The sequence below is a fragment of the Triticum aestivum genome, chromosome 6B (genome assembly GCF_018294505.1).
Source record: "Triticum aestivum cultivar Chinese Spring chromosome 6B, IWGSC CS RefSeq v2.1, whole genome shotgun sequence".
NCBI classification, from domain to species: Eukaryota; Viridiplantae; Streptophyta; class Magnoliopsida; order Poales; family Poaceae; genus Triticum; species Triticum aestivum.
In genome coordinates, this window is record NC_057810.1 from 720900336 (window position 1) to 720920961 (window position 20626).

General features: G+C 48.8%; 10 pseudogenes; all 10 read right to left on the minus strand.

Annotated features, from left to right (window-relative positions):
* Window positions 1-7792: 7792 nt before the first annotated feature.
* On the minus strand, window positions 7793-8460 carry LOC123135189 (E3 ubiquitin-protein ligase RZF1-like; annotated as a pseudogene).
* Window positions 8461-8777: 317 nt separating this feature from the next.
* Window positions 8778-9551, minus strand: LOC123135190 (probable E3 ubiquitin-protein ligase RHC1A; annotated as a pseudogene).
* A 263-nt stretch (window positions 9552-9814) lies between these two features.
* LOC123139758 (probable E3 ubiquitin-protein ligase RHC1A) lies at window positions 9815-10541 on the minus strand (annotated as a pseudogene).
* Window positions 10542-10851: 310 nt separating this feature from the next.
* LOC123139759 (probable E3 ubiquitin-protein ligase RHC1A) lies at window positions 10852-11522 on the minus strand (annotated as a pseudogene).
* Window positions 11523-12562: 1040 nt separating this feature from the next.
* LOC123135191 (probable E3 ubiquitin-protein ligase RHC1A) lies at window positions 12563-13226 on the minus strand (annotated as a pseudogene).
* A 320-nt stretch (window positions 13227-13546) lies between these two features.
* On the minus strand, window positions 13547-14209 carry LOC123135193 (probable E3 ubiquitin-protein ligase RHC1A; annotated as a pseudogene).
* A 320-nt stretch (window positions 14210-14529) lies between these two features.
* On the minus strand, window positions 14530-15448 carry LOC123139761 (probable E3 ubiquitin-protein ligase RHC1A; annotated as a pseudogene).
* A 64-nt stretch (window positions 15449-15512) lies between these two features.
* LOC123135194 (probable E3 ubiquitin-protein ligase RHC1A) lies at window positions 15513-16175 on the minus strand (annotated as a pseudogene).
* A 344-nt stretch (window positions 16176-16519) lies between these two features.
* Window positions 16520-17157, minus strand: LOC123135195 (E3 ubiquitin-protein ligase RZF1-like; annotated as a pseudogene).
* Window positions 17158-17477: 320 nt separating this feature from the next.
* On the minus strand, window positions 17478-18141 carry LOC123135196 (probable E3 ubiquitin-protein ligase RHC1A; annotated as a pseudogene).
* Between the last annotated feature and the right edge of the window lie 2485 nt (window positions 18142-20626).

The following is a 20626-nucleotide window of genomic DNA, read 5'->3' on the forward strand; positions in this document are numbered from 1 at the left end:
TTAAAGTCTGCAAACAAAAGCAACGGCTAGCTCACACAGAGCCTCAACGCCAAAACAAAAAGCCCAAAAGCCACAACCGGCAGGCAAAATAAAAGATAGGTAAACTAATTGCCTATCCTATTACATGACCGCCATCCAAACCGGTTGAAGATATCCCGCGCTACCATCTCCCACCGGACAGATCCAGTAACCAAACGCTCCCTGGCCTCCGTCGGAGTGAGTAAGGACCACATACGGATCAGTGCAGTAGCCCGGAATAAAACCTGCAAAAAATGAATAGTTGTTGTTCTATTAAAAGCCAAATCATTTCTGCAATTCCAAACTGCCCATAACAATGCACATACTTCTACACGAATGTGTCTAGCTGTTTCGGACTCTATCCCAGCAAGCCATGCCCCGAATAACGTGTTGACCGAAGTCGGAGGAGTAATGTTAAAGGAAATTTGCACAGAGTGCCACAGCCCTCGTGCCAACGAACAGTCAAAAAAGAGATGCTTAATAGTCTCGTCCCGATCACAGAAACTACACCTAGTAGAACCTGTCCAGTTGTGCTTAACTAAATTGTCCTTTGTTAAAATTACTTGTTTATGCACAAACCACATAAACACTTTAATCTTCAAAGGTACCTTAACTTTCCAAACCTCTTTGGAACTAGGAATCATAGTAGAGTTAATGATATCGATATACATCGATTTAACTATGAACTCCTAAGCTTCCAACATAACTGATCGGGCTGAGGAGTTAACTGAACCTCCATCAGTCTACGGACTAAGTGAAGCCATGCTTCCCATCGATCACCCACAAGCACCCTCCTGAACTGAATGTTGAGAGGAACGGACTGCATAACCGTGGAACAAGAGCCTCACGACGCTGAACAATATGATATAGGGACGGATACTGGGTCGCCAATGGCGTGTCGCCAAGCCACGTATCCTCCCAGAATCGCGTGTTGTTACCATTACCGATAATACACTCATTCTGTTAAAGAAGGCAGCTTTGATTCTCATGAGCCCCTTCCAGAACGGCGAATCTGTTGGTCTCAGAGTGACCTGGGATAGGGTCTTGGACTGCATATATTTACTACGTAAAATCTGCGCCCACATTGCGTCCATCTCAGAAGACAACTTAAACAGCCACTTACTGAGCAAGCATCTGTTCTTGAGTTCAAGATTTTCAATACCAAGGCCTCCCTGGTCCTTTGGTCGACAGATAATATCCCATTTGGCAAGTCTGTACTTTCTCTTAAGCTCAGCACTCTGCCAAAAGAATCGAGATCGATAGAAGTCCAACCTTTTCCTAACCCCAACTGGGACCTCAAAGAAGGATAAGAGGAACATAGGTAAACTCGTGAGCACCGAGTTAATAATAATCAACCGGCCTCCATAAGACATGAGTTTTCCTTTCCAGCAACTCAGTTTCTTCTCAAACCGATCCTTGATGCACTTCCACTCGCTGTTTGTTAGCTTACGATGGTGAATGGGAATACCGAGATACGTGAAAGGTAAAGCCCCCACTTCACAACCAAATAATTGTCTATAAGCCTCTTGTTCGTCTTTGGCTCTACCAAAGCAGAACAACTCGCTTTTATGGAAATTAATCTTCAGCCTCGTCAATTGTTCAAATAAGCATAACACTAACTTCATGTTTCTCGCTTTTGCCAAATCGTGTTCCATAAAAATGATTGTATCATCAGCGTATTGCAGAATGGACAAACCACCATCAACTAGATGAGGCACCAAGCCATCCACCTGACCGGCCTCCTTTGCCCTCCCAATCAGGATCGCCAACATATCAACCACAATATTGAACAAAATTGGCGACATAGGATCGCCTTGTCTCAGGCCCTTGTGTGTTTGGAAATAATGACCTATGTCGTCATTTACTTTAATTCCAACACTCCCTTTTTGCGTGGATGCTTCCACCTGGCGTCGCCAAGCTTCATCAAAGCCCTTCATGCGTAAAGCCTGTTGAAGGAACGGCCATTTGACTTTATCATAAGCCTTCTCGAAATCCACTTTGAAAATAACACCATCAAGTTTTTTCGTGTGAATCTCATGGAGCGTTTCATGAAGGACCACAACCCCTTCCAGGATGTTCCTGTCCGACATGAAAGCCGTTTGAGAAGGCTGCACAACGGCGTGTGCAATCTGTGTGAGCCTAATCGTCCCAACCTTGGTAAAAATTTTGAAACTGACATTCAGAAGACAGATAGGCCGAAATTGCTCGATTCTCACGGCCTCTGTTTTCTTAGGGAGCAGGGTTATTGTTCCAAAATTTAGTTGGAAAAGTTGCAAATGTCCCGAGAATAAATCATGGAACATCGGCATCAGGTCCCCTTTAATAATATGCCAGCACTTCTTATAAAACTCAGCCGGGAAACCATCCGGACCAGGTGCCTTATTATATTTCATCTTGGAAATGGCCTCGAAAACCTCCTTTTCCGAGAAAGGGGCAGTTAAGATATCGTTCTCCACAGCAGTAAGTTGAGGTACATCTTGGACCCTAGACTCATCCAGCGACACACAGTTCTCCTCCGGTGGTCCAAACAAACGTTTGTAGTACTCAGTAATGTAAAGCTTCAGGTTTTCCTGACCGATAATTGTACCCTCATCTTGTTCTAGCTGGAAGATTCTCTTTTTCCTATGTTTGCCATTGGCAATCATGTGGAAGAATTGAGTGTTCGCGTCCCCCTGGACCACTTTTCGCACCTTGGCTCGCAGTGCCCACTTTAATTCTTCTTCACGAAGTAGCTCTTTCAACCTCATCTCAGCGTCAATCTTGGTATGAAGCTCGGTGGCTAGCAAAACCGTGGTTTCTGCTTTTACATCTAAGGCATGAATAGGGGTAAGGAGCCGTTCCTTCTATACCTTATAAATTCCACTAAGATGTTTAGCCCACCCACGCAGGAAACTTCTCAGATGCCTAATCTTATTCTGCCAGCGCTCAAGCGCATTCCTACCGCCTGCATCCTTAGCCCACTCTCTGGCTACGAGATCCAGGAAGCCTTCTCTTTCGAACCACGCAAGCTCGAATGAGAACAAATTCTTGTTGCCCGAGTAGGTAGCCCACCAGAGTCAAGCAAAAGAGGCGTGTGATCAGAAATCCCGCGAGAGAGAGCCTGAACTGTTACAAAGGGAAACTTCTATTCCCATTCGACACTAGCAAGTACCCGATCCAACTTCTCGAACGTTGGATTTGGCAAAGCGTTATCCCATGTGAACTTCCTACCTGAAAGCTCAATCTCTCTCAAATCCAAGCTTTCAATAATAGTGTTAAACATGAATGACCATCTCCCGTCGAAATTATTATTGTTCTTTTCATCACGTCTCCTAATAATGTTGAAGTCTCCCCCAACCAGAATGGGGAGTTGCTCAGACCCACAGACTCTAACAAGATCGGCCAAAAATCCGGTTTGAATTCTGCCTGCGCGGCACCATACACCGCCACCAGAGCCCAGTCAAATCCGTCAACTTTGGACCGCACCCTGAACTTAACAGCAAAATCTCCCATGATCACACTTCGAACTTCGAGAGAGTCGCATCTAACACCAAGTAAGATCCCTCCCAACCTTCCTCTCGGTGGCAGACAATGCCAGTCAAACTCAACACCCCCCGATAGAGTGTTGAGAAATTGTGGTGAGAAATTTGCTCTACCAGTTTCCGACAATGCAATAAAGTCCAATCTATGCTCGATGGATGCTTCTGCAAGGAACCTTCTTTTAGCCAAGTCCTTAAGACCTCTGCTATTCCAAAAGATTCCTCTCATATCTCATCATGGAATTTTTTAGCCGTGCGGATCCTAGCACTCCTACGTACCACGGACATCAGGTATATCTTGCGCTTCCACTTGCGCTTAGGACTGGTCCTCGTGCCCACCTGGTCCTCTCTCCCCGTTTCTGAGGGTCTAACTACATCCATGTCGACATTCTCGTCCTCCTCCTCCGGCTCCTGGAGGGGAGGCGCGAGATCATCACAAAAATTATCGAGCACCCGGACTCCCAAAGCATCAATCTCGGAATCGTTCATGGGTTTGACAGCGGCTAAGTTACGAATCAATTCTAAAGCCCTCTCGGCTTCTAGATCAAGCAAATCATTTATGGAATTAGAAACTTCACCCTCATTACTACCTAGTGAAATTCCTAATTGGTTTGCATTATCAACAATCTCATCATTCGAAAAATGCAAGATAGTATTCGAAGTATTCACGGACATACCAGTAGTGACCTGAACGTCACGAAGCTTGGCCGCCCTCGCGGCGCAGCGCTGCTGCATGTCGTCCACCTCCAGACGGCCCTGAAGACGACAACTCAACCGTCGGCCCTCAGACGCCTGGTCCGGAATCCCGCCGAACTGAATAACCTCCTCCCGCGTGAAGTTGCCCGGGGAGTGACCGCCTGTCACTCCCCAAACACTCAACCGGTCCCCACGACCGAGAGAGGGCGCCGAGTTAGATGATGGGGAACCAAGGGCCACCTGCCCCTGCTCCCCATCCACCCCAAACCGCATGCCAGGAGTGCTCACCGGCGCCACGGGCGGGGCGATCCCCCTAGGCGCAGAAGGTGAAGAGGGCCTCGAGGCCACCTGCCCCAAGCCCTCTCCAAAGACCGGACCTGCCACCTACAGTACCGGCCCAGCAAAAGGTGAAGAGGGCGCCGAGGCCACCTGCCCCGGCCCCCCTTTCGAAGGTAACTCCTCCCTCCCGGTTGCCTTGACCGGAGCAAGAGGAGAAGGGGGCGCCGAGGCCACCTGCCTCGAACCCCCAGTCAAGCTCGGAACGACCACGTGCAGCTCAGCCGTCTCAACAATATCCGAGGGAGGTGAGAGCACTATCTCCGGACCCCCCCCTCCGCGCCAGAACCTTCCACTCCCGGGCCCTCAAAGTCCAACGCAGGTAAAGAGTGCTCAAAAACCTCAAGAGACTCCACCCGCTCGCTCCATAGTCTCGGAGGTGCAGTAGCAGGCTCAATGGATCCAAATCTCAAAGTGGTCGACGACACAGAAGAAGGAGGCGCCGTCCCACCTCCGGTTGTCTGAGCAGCCGACCCCGGTCCCTCGGCCATCTCTCGTCCAGGATCAGCGGCCGGAGTCTCGTTACCTCCCGTACCATCATCACCCTCGTGCATATCAACGTCAGTGGCAGCAGGTGCCTCAGCAAACAAGCTGTCATCCTCAAACTCAATCTCAAGGCTGTAAACCTGACCTCGATAAGCCCACTTAACCACATCCGGCACAAACTCAATGTCCAAAATACTGACCAACAAGCGAGCAACCCCATGAGCTCTAGTAAAGGCCATATCCACTAGCTCGGTCTTTCCCACCATGATGCCCAGACTAGCAACGACCCTGACATCCTGCAGGAACAGACATAGGGATGATGATGAAGAGGAGGATTACAAGCAAAGAAAGATGAGGAGTTGGTGGGCACGGCAGTGGTAAGTCCGATGGCGAGTGGTGCCGTGCAGGGAGGGAAGATGATGACCGTGGAAAGAGCGAGCACCACAAGAAAGTAGACTGACTAGCTGAGAGACAGACAGTGCCAGCGGACACCGTGCATTTCTTCGTCGGTGTTGTGATCCAAAATTTACATATGTCGGTTGCTGAATGGATTTTGCTCTGTCAGCTGGTGCTAGCTAGTGTTGCTTCCAGTGGTTCCAGAAGTTGCAGCTTGACTGAATCGAACATCTTGGGTTCTGCTTGACTGCCTTGTCTGGAGTTTGCAACCACCGTTCGACATGGTAGCTGTACTTGAACTTGAATTCCTTCTTGCTGTCATTGTCTGGTTAGGTGCAACTGCACATTTCATCAAGGTGCTGTTGCTGCATATCCTGAGGTGAGCCCAGACATAGTAACAAAGGAGCAAAGTTTGAGCGACCTTGGAAGCAAGCGCAATCGAGGAGGCATAGAGCTGATCCGGAGAGAAATCTTATCAGCCGGCTTGGCTCTGACTGAACTAGTCGTTGGCTAGAGTGACAACGTACGTAAGGATGGCCGGCCGGCCTCGCCAGTATGCATGCAGTGTACACTCCTTCCTCTTTTTTTTGCGATGGAGTACACTCCTTCCTTGTGCGTCCCGCAGGCTCCAGCGAGCGAGCGGGAGTGGTGGCGGGCGTTGCTGACGCCGGAGCAACGCGCCAACCCGGACTACGCCTTCGACCCGCCCAACTGGGCTTGTTGGTTCGCCTTCGAGCACGAGGAGGCGAGGCGACGCGGCGTTTGCGACATCGACTGCCGCCTGCCGCCGTCCCCGCTCGTCGTCCGTGACGAGGACCAGGAGGCGGAGGCCGCCTACCAGGTGGCCATTAAGGAGAGCGAGGAGGAGGAGTGGCGGAGGGAGGCGGAGGAGGCGGCGTTCCAGGCTGCCATGGCGGAGGCCATGGCCCTCTCCGCGGCGGGTGACTGTGTCGTGCCGCCGGTGACCCCGCCATCACCGCCCAAAGCCGAGTTAGCCCCCCTCGAGCGCTATTCCTGGACCGGAGTAGTGAGCGAGTGGGTGAGCGCGCCGCCGAACTGGTACCGGGCGACGGAGAAGCAGGAGGCGGCTTACCTCGACCCCTGGCGCCGCGTTCGGTTGGTCGAGGAGCACTGGGAGGGCGAGCACCTCCAGCTGCTCGAGCACGAGGCCGAGGAGGAGGCGCGCCAGGCCGAGGCAGCGGAGGCACAGCCCGGCTTCGCCGCCCTCTGGAAAACGGCGTTCCCCTGGCCGGCCCTGCGCCGATGCTGATTGAGCTCACCGGCACGACGTAGACGATGCCGCCGCCGCCTAGGGCAGCGCGCCAACTTCTAGTTTTTAGTTTTTTCTGGTTTAATTAATGTAATGTGGACTATCGCCGGCCTTCGTGGTGGTTTTTATGTTTAATTAATGCATGTTTCATTTTTAAAATGCTCAAATATTTTTTGACACGCCAACAAAATGGGTAGGGCCAGCGTTGGGCGCTCCCGCCGATCCAAACGTGAAAGCGGTCGTTTCTGTACGCCGGGCCGACCCAAACGGACAAAAAGCGGACAAAGCGCGCGTCCGTTTGGGTCGCCCCGTTGGAGTTGCTCTTAGTGCTCCGCGTTATTGGTTAGGCGCAGATGTGGTGGTTTTTTGTGCTCTGACTCAAATATGGTACCAAGTTATTATCCCAGCCTTAACTGTGGTGGTTTTGGGTAAATAACTCTCATGGATTGCATTATTTTTTTCATGCTTATTGCACACTTAAAGGAAAGGTGGGAGAGGAACAACAGTACAATGTACAATTTTCTTAGTCCATAAAAATGTAATATGTTATCAAAATACAACCTTTGCAATGAGTTATATGCTTGGATTTCAAATTTCTACATGCAAATGGTATAAATACTTCACTATAAATACTCTATTTCTCTATAGTCTCTTCAATATAAATACTTTTATTTCTCGACACATAACAAACTTAATGATATATCCTTATTGAACATGTGGAGAGATGAATTAAACTAGTTAGTGTTTCCAATTTTAATAGACTTCTAATGTACTTTTTATTAGATTTATATCATTGGAGACATGCATTTGCAAGAGTTAGTAGTAGATTCAAATTTGGAAATATCAGGACAAGTTGTTCCTTGTGTGTGTGTGGGGGGGGGGCATATGTCCCCCTGGAAACATATATTACTACATAAACATGATCAATATAATTATCCTAAAGAAGGACAACTTCGTGGTTTCAAGGAGCCTGACTCCAGTAGGAGTGGCTTCAAGGTGCTCCCTCATGACGGACTCAAGTTCTTGGAGAATGACATGACAACTTATCATTACATTGGTGCAACTGGCCTAACTAGGGGATGATGCAGCTGGCATGGTAAAGGTGCTTGCACGACATCTCCCTCGCCTCCGAGCCGACTTCAAATCAGTCTGTGCAGATTGGGAAGACTGAATCATCGCTCAAATGCCTGCAGGTTATCCTCACCACCGGCATGGAGTCGATTGTGGACTGTGGAGCCGGCGCTGGCCCTTGACGGTTGCCGATCTGCAGTAGCAGCTGCTCGAACAAAGCTTCGAGGCTGGGGCCACCGACAAGGAAACCGCTGAAGTTTGGGCAGTCAACACCGATCATGCGGCCTCCCCTAACAAGCACGTCTACTCCGCTATTGTCGCTCCCTTGAGCAGGCATGTTGCTGTCGATTATCAGCCTAGGGTCAATCGGGGACAGCCTTCCTTGTGTGGTACTTGCCAATCTGCATTAGGATCAAACACATGATTGCTGCCCATTTCTACCATCCGTCGACGCATGAGGGCAGACATAGCATCCATCATTCCAAATTGTCCTTCTAGGCGATCACCGAAGCGTGGCCCAAACAAACCGTAGTTGTTCAAAGCACCTCCTATCTCACAGATCTCTTGTACGAAGCGGTCATTGCAGTTGGGATAGATTGTATCTTGTCCACGAAGAAAAATTGGCCGACGGCACGCATAACACCAATGGGTGGCTATGTTTGACATCTTGAATCTATGACAGATTAAGCTCCCAGCATTAGCAGCAAGTTTCTATATTTTGTAGTACCGGCGACGAGCAACACTTGAAAACATACATACCGCAAGTGAATACTACGTATGTGTTATGCGTGGGGGGCATATGTCCCCTTGGAAACATATATTAGTACATAAAGATGATCAATGTAATTATCCTATGGAAGGACAACTTCGTGGTTTTAAGGAGCCTGGCTCTAGTAGGAGTGGCTTCAAGTTGCTCTCTCACGAGGGGCTCAAGTTGTTGGAGAATGACATGAGGAATCATCATTAGATTGGTGCAGCTGGCCCAACTAGGGGATGATGCAGCTGTCATGGTAAAGGTGCTTGCACGACATCTCCCTCGCCTCCGAGCCGACTTCAAATATGTCCGTGCAGACTGGGCAGACTGGATCATAGCTCAGATGCCTGCGGGTTATCCTCATGATTGCGGACTGTGGAGCCAGCGTTGGCCATTGACGGTTCCAGTCTGCAGTAGCAGCTACTCGAACAGAGCTTCGAGGCTGGGGCCACCGACAAGGAAGCCGCTGAAGTTTGGGCAGTCAGCACCGATTCTGCAGCCTCCCCTGACAAGCATGTTTACTCCGCTATTGTCGCTCCATTGAGCAAGCATGTTGCTTCCGAATATCAGCCTGGGGCCAAACGGGAACAACCTTCCTTGTGTGGTACTCCCTCCGTTCGATAATACTTGTCATCAAAATGGATAAAAAGGGATGTATCTAGAACTAAAATACGTCTAGATACACCTCCTTTTATCTATTTTGATGACAAGTATTTCCGGACGGAGGGAGTACTTGCCTAGCTGCATCAGGATCAAACACATGATTGCTGCCCATTTCTGCCATCCGTCGACGCATGAGGGCAGACATAGCATCCATCAATCCAAATTGTCCGTCTAGGCGATCATCGTAGCATGGCTCAAACATACCATAGTTGTTCAAAGCGCCTCCTATCTCACCGATCTCCTGTACGAAGCCATCATTGCAGTTGGGACAGATTATATCTTGTCCACGAAGATGAATTGGCCGACGGCACGCATAACACCAATGTGCGGCTTTGTTTGACATCTTGAATCTGTGACAGATTAAGCTCCCAGCATTAGCAGCAAGTTTCTATATTTTGTAGTACCGACGATGAGCAACATTTGAAAACATACATACCACAAGTAAATACTACGTATGTGTTATGTGTGAGGGGCATGTGTCCCCTTGGAAATATATATTACTACACAAACATGATCAATGTAATTATCCTATAGAAGGACAACTTCGTGGTTTCAAGGAGCCTGACTCCAGATGGTGTGGCTTCAAGGTGCTCCCTCATGAGGGGCTCAAGTTCTTGGAGAATGACATGATGACTCATCATTAGATTGGTGCAGCTGGACCAACTAGGGGATGATGCAGCTGGCATGGCAAAGGTGCTTGCACGGCATCTCCCTCGCCTCCGAGCCGACTTCAAATCTGTGTGTGCAGACTGGGAAAACTGGATCATCGCTCAGATGCCTGCGGGTTATCCTCACCACCAGCATGTAGTCGATTGCGGACTGTGGAGCCGGCGCTGGCCCTTGACGGTTGCCGGTCTAGAGTAGCAACTGCTCGAACAGAGCTTCGAGGCTGGGGCACCGACAAGGAAGCCGCTGAAGTTTGGGAAGTCAGCACCGATCATGCGGCCTCCCCCGATAAGCACGTTTACTCCGCTGTTGTCGCTCCCTTGATAAGGCATGTTGCTGCCGAATATCAGCCTAGGGCCAATTGGGGACGGCCTTCCTTGTGTGGTACTTGCCAAGCTACATTAGGATCAAACACAGGATAGCTGCCCATTTCTACCATCCGTCGACGCATGAGGGCAGACATAGCATCCATCATTCCAAATTGTCCATCTAGGAGATCATCGAAGCGTGGCCCAAACATACCATAGTTGTTCAAAGCACCTCCTATCTCACTGATCTCTTGTACGAAGCCATCATTGTAGTTGAGACTGATTATATCTTGTCCATGAAGATGAATTGGCCGACGGCACGCATAACACCAATGTCTCGCTCTGTTTGACATCTTGAATCTGCGATGGGTTAAGCTCCCAGCATTAGCAGGAAGTTTCTATATTTTGAAGTACCGACGACGAGCAACATTTGAAAACATACATACCACAAGTGAATACTACATATGTGTTATGTGTGGGGGGCATATGTCCCCTTGGAAACATATATCACTACATAAACATGATCAATATAATTGTCTTAAAGAAGGACAACTTTGTGGTTTCAAGGAGCCTGACTCCAGTAGGAGTGGCTTCAAGGTGCTCCCTCCTGAGGGACTCAAGGTCTTGGAGAACGACATGACGACTCATCATTACATTGGTGCCGCTAGCTCAACTAGGGATGATGCAGCTGGCATGGTAAAGGTGCTTGCACGGCATCTCCCTCGCCGACAAGCCGACTTCAGATCTGTCCGTCCAGAGTGAGCAGACTGGATCATCGCTCAGATGCCTAAGGGTTATCCTCACCACCGGCATGGAGTGGATTGCAGACTGTGGAGCTGGCACTGGCCCTTGACGGTTGCCGGTCTGCAATAGCCGCTGCTCGAACAGAGCTTGGAGGCTGCAGCCACCGACAAGGAAGCCACTGAAGTTTGTGCAGTCAGCATCGATTCTGCGGCCTCCTTTGACAAGCACGTTTACTCCGCTGTTGTCACTCCCCTGAGCAGACATGTTTCTTTCGAATAATAGCCTAGGGCCAATCGGGGATGACCTTCCTTGTGTGGTACTTGCCAAGCTGCATTAGGATCAAACACAGGATTGCTGCTCATTTCTACCATCCGTCGACGCATGAGGGCAGACATAGCATCCATCATTCCAAATTGTCCATCTAGGCGATCATCGAAGCATGGCCCAAACATATCGTAGTTGTTCAAAGCGCCTCCTATCTCATTCATCTCTTGTACGAAGCCATCATTGCAGCTGGAACAGATTATATCTTGTCCACGAAGACGAATTGGCCGATGGCCCGCATAACGCCAATGTGTGGCTCTGTTTGACATCTTGAATCTGTGAGAGATTAAGCTCCCAGCATTAGGAGGAAGTTTCTATATTTTGTAATACCGACGACGAGCAACATTTGAAAACATACATACCACAAGTGAATACTACATATGTGTTATGCGTGGGGGGCATATGTCCCCTTGGAAACATATATTACTACATAAACATGATCAATATAACTATCCTAAAGAAGGACAACTTCGTGGTTTCAAGGAGCCTGACTCTAGTAGGAGTGGCTTTAAGGTGATCCCTCATGAGGGGCTCAAGGTCTTAGAGAATGACATGACGACTCATCATTAGATTGGTGCAGCTAGCCCAATTAGGGGATGATGCAGCTGGCATGGCAAAGGTGCTTGCACGGCATCTCCCTTGCCTCCGAGCCAACTTCAAATCTGTCCGTGCAAACCAGGCAGACTGGATCATCCCTCAGATGCCTTCCTTGTGTGGTACTTGCCAAGCCGCATTAGGATTAAACACAGGATTGCTGCCCATTTCTACCATCCGTCGATGCATGAGGGTTGACATAGCATCCATCATTCCAAATTGTCCATCTAGGCGATCATCGAAGCGTGGCCCAAACATACCGTAGTTGTTCAAAGCACCTCCTCTCTCACTGATCTCTTGTACAGAGCCATCATTGCAGTTGGGACAGATTATATCTTGTCCACGAAGACAAATTGGCCGACGGCACGCATAACACCAATGTGCGGCTCTGTTTGACATCTTGAATCTGTGACAGATTAAGCTCCCAGCATTAGCAGAAAGATTCTATATTTTGCAGTACCGACGACGAACAACATTTGATAAAATACATACCACAAGTGAATACTACATATGTGTTATGCGTGGGGGCATATGTCCCCTTGGAAACATATATTACTACATAAACATGATCTATATAACTATCCTAAAGAAGGACAACTTCGTGGTTTCAAGGAGCCTGACTCTAGTAGGAGTGGCTTTAAGGATATCCCTCACGAGGGGATCAAGTTCTTGGAGAATGACATGACGACTCATCATTAGATTGGTGCAGCTGGCCCAACTAGGGGATGATGCAGCTGGCATGGTAAAGGTGCTTGCACGACATCTCCCTCGCCTCCGAGCCGACATCAAATCTGTCCGTGCAGACTGGGCAGACTGGATAATCGCTCAGATGCCTTCGGTTATCCTCACCACCGGCATGGAGTCGATTGCAAACTGTGGAGCTGGCGCTGGCCCATGACGGTTGCCGGTCTGCAGTACCAGCTGCTTGAACAGAGCTTCGAGGCTGGGGACACCGACAAGGAAACCGCTGAAATTTGGGCAGTCAGCACCGATCATGTGGCCTACCCCGATAAGCACGTTTACTCCGCTATTGTCGCTCCCCTGAGCGGGCATGTTGCTGCCGATTATCAGCCTAGGGCCAATCGGGGACAGCCTTCCTTGTGTGGTACTTGCCAAGCCGCATTAGGATCAAATACATGATTGCTGCCCATTTCTACCATCCGTCGACGCATGAGGGCAAACATAACATCCATCATTCCAAATTGTCCATCTAGGTGATCATCGAAGCGTGGCCCAAACATACCGTAGTTGTTCAAAGCACCTCCTCTCTCACTGATCTCTTGTACGAACCCATCATTGCAGTTGGGACAGATTATATCTTTTCCACGAAGACAAATTGGTCGACGGCACGCATAACACCAATGTGTGGCTCTGTTTGACATCTTGAATCTGTGACAGATTAAGCTCCCAGCATTAGCAGAAAGATTCTATATTTTGCAGTACCGATGACGAACAACATTTGATAAAATACATACCACAATTGAATACTATGTATGTGTTATGCGTGGCGGGCATATGTCCCCCTGGAAACATATATTACTACATAAACATGATCAATATAAGTATCCTAAAGAAGGACAACTTTGTGGTTTTAAGGAGCCCGACTCTAGTAGGAGTGGCTTTAAGGTGCTCCCTCGGGAGGGGCTCATGTTCTTGGAGAGTGACATGGCGACTCATCATTAGGCTGGTGCAGCTGGCCCAACTAGGGGATGATGCAGCTGGCAGGGTAAAGGTGCTTGCATGACATCTCCCTTGCCTCCGAGCCGACTTCAAATCTGTCCGTGCAAACGAGGAAGACTGGATCAACCCTCAGATGCCTTTGGTTATCCTCACCATCGGCATGGAGTCGATTGCGGACTGTGGAGCCGGCGCTAGCCCTTGACGGTTGCCAGTCTGCAGTAGCAGCTGCTCGAAAGAGCTTCGAGGCTGGGGCCACCGACAAGGAAGCCGCTGAAGTTTGGGCAGTCAGCGTCGATTCTGCGGCCTCCCCTGACAAGCCCGTTTACTACGCTGTTGTCACTCCCCTGAGTAGGCATGTTGCTACCGCATATCAGCCTAGGGCCAATCGGGGATGGCCTTCCTTGTGTGGTACTTGCCAAGCTGCATTAGGATCAAACACATGATTGCTGCCCATTTCTGCCATCCGTCGACGCATGAGGGTAGACATAGCATCCGTCAATCCAAATTGTCCATCTAGGCGATCACTGAAGCGTGGCCCAAACAAACCATAGTTGTTCAAAGCTCCTCCTATGTCACTGATCTCTTGTACGAAGCAGTCATTGTAGTTGGGATAGATTATATCTTGTCCACGAAGATGAATTGGCCGACGGCACGCATAACACCAATGTGTGGCTTTGTTTGACATCTTGAATCTGTGACAAATGAAGCTCCCAGCATTAGCCGCAAGTTTCTATATTTTGTAGTACCGACGACGAGCAACATTTGAAAACATACATACCACAAGTGAATACTACGGATGTGTTATGCGTGGGGGGCATATGTCCCCTTGGAAACATATATTACTACATAAACATGATCAATGTAATTATTCTATAGAAGGACAACTTCATCGTTTCAAGGAGCCTGACTCCAGTAGGAGTGGCTTCAAGGTGCTCCCTCATGAGGGGATCAAGTTCTTGGAGAATGACATGACGACTCATCATTAGATTGGTGCAGCTGGCCCAACTAGGGGATGATGCAGCTGGCATGGTAAAGGTGCTTGCACGACATCTCCCTCGCGTCCGAGCCGACTTCAAATCTGTCCGTGTAGACTGGGCAGACTGGATCATCGCTCAGATGCCTACGGTTATCCTCACCATCGGCATGGAGTCGATTGTGAACTGTGGAGCTGGCGCTGGCCCATGACGGTTGCCGGTCTGCAGTAGCAGCTGCTTGAACAGAGCTTCGAGGCTGGGGTCACCGACAAGGAAACCGCTGAAATTTGGGCAGTCAGCACCGATCATGCGGCCTACCCCGATAAGCACGTTTACTCCGCTACTGTCTCTCCCCTGAGCGGGCATGTTGCTGCCGATTATCAGCCTAGGGCCAATCGGGGACAACCTTCCTTGTGTGGTACTTGCCAAGCTACATTAGGATCAAACACAGGATTCCTGCCCATTTCTACCATCCGTCGATGCATGAGGGCAGACATAGCATCCATCATTCCAAATTGTCCATCTAGGCGATCATCGAAACATGGCCCAAACAAACCGTAGTTGTTCAAAGCTCCTCGTATCTCACTGATCTCTTGTACGAATTTGTCATTGTAGTTGGGATAGATTATATCTTGCCACGAAGATGAATTGGCCGACGGCACGCATAACACCAATGTGTGGCTTTGTTTGACATCTTGAATCTGTGATAGATGAGGCTCCCAGCATTACAAGCAAATTTCTATATTTTGTAGTACCGACGACGAGCAACATTTGAAAACATACATACCACAAGTGAATACTACGTATGTGTTATGCGTGGGGTGCATATGTCCCCTTGCAAACATATATTACTACATAAACATGATCAATGTAATTATCCTATAGAAGGACAACTTCGTGGTTTCAAGGAGCCTGACTCCAGTAGGAGTGGCTTCAAGGTGCTGCCTCATGAGGGGCTCAAGTTCTTGGAGAATGACATGACGACTCATCATTAGATTGGTGCAGCTGGCCCAACTAGGGGATGATGGAGCTGGCATGGTAAAGGTGCTTGCACGGCATCTCCCTCGCCTCCGAGCCAACTTCAAATCTGTTCGTGCAAACCAGGCAGACTGGATCATCCCTCAGATGCCTTCGGTTATCCTCACCATCGGAATGGAGTCGATTGCGGACTGTGGAGCCGGTGCTGGCCCTTGACGGTTGCCGGTTTGCAGTAGCAGCTGCTCGATCAAAGCTTCAAGGTTGGGGCCACCGACAAGAAGCCGCTGACGTTTGGGCAGTCAGCACCAATCATGCGGCCTCCCCCGATAAGCACGTTTACTCCGCTATTGTCGCTCCCCTAAGCAGGCATGTTGCTGCCGCATATCAGCCTAGAGCCAATCGGGAACAACCTTCCTTGTGTGGTACTTGCCAAGTTGCATTAGGATCAAACACAGGATTGCCGCCCATTTCTACCATCCGTCGACGCATGAGGGCATATATAGCATCCATCATTCCAAATTGTCCATCTAGGCGATCATCGAAGCGTGACCCAAACATACCATAGTTGTTCAAGGCACCTCCTCTCTCACTAATCTCTTGTACAAAGCCATCATTGTAGTTGGGACAGATTATATATTGTCCACGAAGACAAATGGGCCGATGGCATGCATAACACCAATGTGTGGCTCTGTTTAACATCTTGAATCTGTGACAGATTAAGCTCCTAGCATTAGCAGGAAGTTTCTATATTTTGCCGTACCGACGACGAGCAACATTTGAAAACATACATACCACAAGTGAATGATACGTATGTGTTATGCGTGGGGGGCATATGTCCCCCTGGAAACATATATTACTACATAAACATGATCAATATAATTATCCTAAAGAAGGACATCTTCGTGGTTTTAAGGAGCCTGACTCTAGTAGGAGTGGCTTCAAGGTGCTCCCTCATGAGGGGCTCAATTTCTTGGAGAATGACATGACGACTCATCATTAGACTGGTGCAGCTGGCCCAACTAGGGGATGATGCAGCTGTCATGCTAAAGGTGCTTGCACGACATCTCCCTCGCCTCCAAGCCGACTTCAAATCTGTCCGTGCAGACTCGGCAGACTGGATCAATGCTTAGATGCCTTCGGTTATCCTCACCACCGGCATGGAGTCGATTGCGGCTGTGGAGCTTGCGCTGGCCTTGACGGTTGCCGGTCTGCAGTAGCAGCTCCTCGAACAGAGCTTCGAGGCTGGAGCCAGCGATAAGGAAGCCGCTGAAGTTTGGACAGTCAGCGCCGATTGTGCGGACTCCCCTGACAAGCACATTTACTCCGCTGTTGTCACTCCCCTGAGCAGGCTTGTTGCTGCCGAATATCAGCCTAGGGCCAATCGGGGACGACCTTCCTTGTGTGGTACTTGCCAAGCTGCATTAGGATCAAACACAGGATTGCTGCCCATTTCTACCATCCGTCGACGCATGAGGGCAGACATAGCATCCATCATGCCAAACTTTCCATCTAGGCAATCATCGAAGCGTGGCCCAAACATACTGTAGTTGTTCAAAGCACCTCCTCTCTCACTGATATCTTGTACGAAGCCGTCATTGCAGTTGGGACAGATTATATCTTGTCCACGAAGACAAATTGGCCGATGTTACGCATGACACTAATGTGTGGCTCTGTTTTACATCTTGAATCTGTGACAAATTAAGCTCCCAGCATTAGCAGGACGTTTCTATATTTTGCAGTACCGACGACGAGCAACATTTGATAAAATACATACCACAACTGAATACTACGTATGTGTTATGCGTGGGGGACATATGTCCCCCTGGAAACATATATTACTACATAAACATGATCAATATAATTATCCTAAAGAAGGACAACTTTGTGGTTTTAAGGACCCTGACTCTAGTAGGAGTGGCTTCTAGGTGCTCCCTCATGAGGGGCTCAAGTTCTTGGAGAATGAGAATACGACTCATCATTAGACTGGTGCAGCTTGCCCAACTAGGGGATGATGCAGCTGGCATGGTAAAGGTGCTTGCACGGCATCTCCCTCGCCTCCGAGCCGACTTCAAATATGTTCGTGCAGACTGGGTAGGCTGGATCATCCCTCAGATGCCTTGGGTTATCCTCACCATCGGCATGGAGTCGATTGCGGACTGTGGAGCCGGCACTGGCCCTTGACGGTTGCCGGTCTGCACTACCAGCTGCCCGAACAGAGCTTCGAGGCTGGGGCCACCGACATCGAAGCTGCTGAAGTTTGGGCAGTCAGCACCGATTCTGCGGCCTCCCCTGACAAACACATTTACTCCACTTTTGTCACTCCCCTGAGGAGGCATGTTGTTTCCGAATATCAGCCTAGGGCCAATCGGGGACGGCCTTTCTTGTGTGGTACTTGCCAAGGTGCACTAGGATCAAACACTGGATTGCCGCCCATTTCTACCATCCGCTGGCGCATGAGGGCAGACATAGCATCCATCAATCCAAATTGTCCATCTAGGCGATCATCCGAGCGTGGCCCAAACATACCTTAGTTGTTCGAAGTGCCTCCTATCTCGCTGATCTCTTGAGCGAAGCCATCATTGCAGTTGGGACAAATTATATCTTGTCCACGAAGATGAATTGGCTGACAGCACGCATAACACCAATGTGTGGCTCTGTTTGACATCTTGCATCTATGACAGATTAAGCTCCCAGCATTAGCAGGAAGTTTCTATATTTTGTAGTACCGACGACGAGCAACATTCCAAATCATACATACCACAAGTGAATACTACATATGTGTTATGCGTGGGGGGCATATGTTCCCCTGGAAACATATATTACTACATAAACATGATCAATATAATTATCCTAAAGAAGGACAACTTCGTGGTTTCAAGGAGCATGACTCCAGTAGGAGTGGCTTCAAGGTGCTCTCTCATGTGGGGCTCAAGTTCTTGGAGAATGACATGACGACTCATCATTAGATTGTTGCAGCTAGCCCAACTAGGGGATGTGAAGAAAAAAAGCCCTAGAGCCAATAATAAAGTTGTTACTTATATTTCCTTATATCATGATAAATGTTTATTATTCATGCTAGAATTGTATTAACCAGAAACTTAGTACAATTGTGAATACATAGACAAACAGAGTGTCCCTAGTATGCCTCTACTTGACTAGCTCATTAATCAAAGATGGTTAAGTTTCCTAGCCATAGACATGTGTTGTTATTTGATGAACAAGATCACATCATTAGAGAATGATGTGATGGACATGACCCATCCATTATCTTAGCACTATGATTGTTTAGTTTATTCCTATTGCTTTCTTCATGACTTATACATGTTCCTATGACTATGAGATTATGCAACTCCCGAGTACCGGAGGAACACTTAGTGTGCTATCAAACATCACAACGTAACTGGGTGATTATAAAGATGCTCTACAGGTGTCTCCGATGATGTTTGTTGAGTTGGCATAGATCGAGATTAGGATTTGTCACTCCGAGTATCGGAGAGGTATCTCTGGGCCCTCTCAGTAATGCACATCACTATAATCCTTGCAAGTAATGTGACTAATGAGTTAGTTACGGGATGATGTATTACGGATCGAGTAAAGAGACTTGCCAGTAATGATATTGAACTAGGTATGATGATACGATGATTCTAATCTCGGGCAAGTAATATACCGATGACAAAGGGAACAACGTATGTTGTTATGCGGTTTGACCGATAAAGATCTCGTAGAATATGTAGGAGCCAATATGAGCACACAGGTTCCGCTATTGGTTATTGACCGAAGATGTGTCTCGGTCATGTCTACATAGTTCTCAAACCCGTAGGTTCCACACGCTTAACGTTAGATGACGATTTGTATTATGAGTTATGTGATTTGATGACCGAAGTTTATTCGGAGTCCCGGATGAGATTACGGGCACGACGAGGAGTCTCAACATGTTCGAGAGGTAAAGATTCATATATTGAAAGGTTACATTCGGACACCGGAATGGTTCGGGATGTTTCGGATGTGTTTCGGAGTACCGGGGGTTACCGGAACCCCCCCCGGGAAGTTCATGGGCCTTAGTGGAAAGGAGAGGAGGGCCATAAGGAAGGCCATTCCCCCCCATGGCCAGTCCGAATTGGACTAGGGAGGGGGCGGCGCCCCCTCTTTCCTTCTCTCCCTCTTCCTCCTTCCCCCTCTCCCTCTCTTGGAAAGGAAGGGGACTCCAACTAGGATTGGGAATCCTAGTTGGACTCCCATTGGGAATCCTAGTTGGACTCCCCATGGCGCCTGCCCCCCTTGGGCCGGCCACCTCTCCTCCCCCATTTATATACATGGGAGGGGGCACCCGAAAGGCACATCAAGTCTTCTCTTAGCCATGTGCGGTGCCCCCCTCCACAGTTACACACCTCGGTCATATTGTCGTAGTGCTTAGGCGAAGCCCTGCAATGATAAGTTCGTCATCACCGTCGCCACGCCGTCGTGCTGACGGAACTCTCCCTCGGCCTCAACTGGATCAAGAGTACGAGGGACATCATCGAGTTGAACGTGTGCTGAACATGAAGGTGCCGTACGTTTGGTGCTTGGATCGGTTGGATTGTGAAGACGTTCGACTACATCAACCGCGTTACTAAACACTTCCGCTTTCGGTCTACAAGGGTACATGGACACACTCTCCCTGCTCGTTGCTATGCTTCTCCTAGATAGATCTTGCGTGATCATAGGAAATGTTTTGAAATACTACGTTTCCCAACGGTGGCATCCGAGCCAGGTCTATGCGTAGATGTTATATGCACGAGTAGAACACAATGAGTTGTGGGCGATAATAGTCATACTGCTTACCACCAACGTCTTACTTTGATTCGACGATATTGTTGGATGAAGCGGCCCGGATCGACATTACATGACTGCGTTCATGAGAGTGGTTCTACCGACGTGCTTCGCACAGGTGGCTAGCGGGTGTCAGTTTCTCCAACTGTAGTTGAATCGAGTTTGACTACGCCCGGTCCTTGTTGAAGGTTAAAACAGCACACTTGACGAAAAATCATTGTGGTTTTGATGCGTAGGTAAGAACGGTTCTTGGTAGAAGCCCGTAGCAGCCACGTAAAACTTGCAACAACAAAGTAGAGGACGTCTAACTTGTTTTTGCAGGGCTTGCTGTGATGTGATAT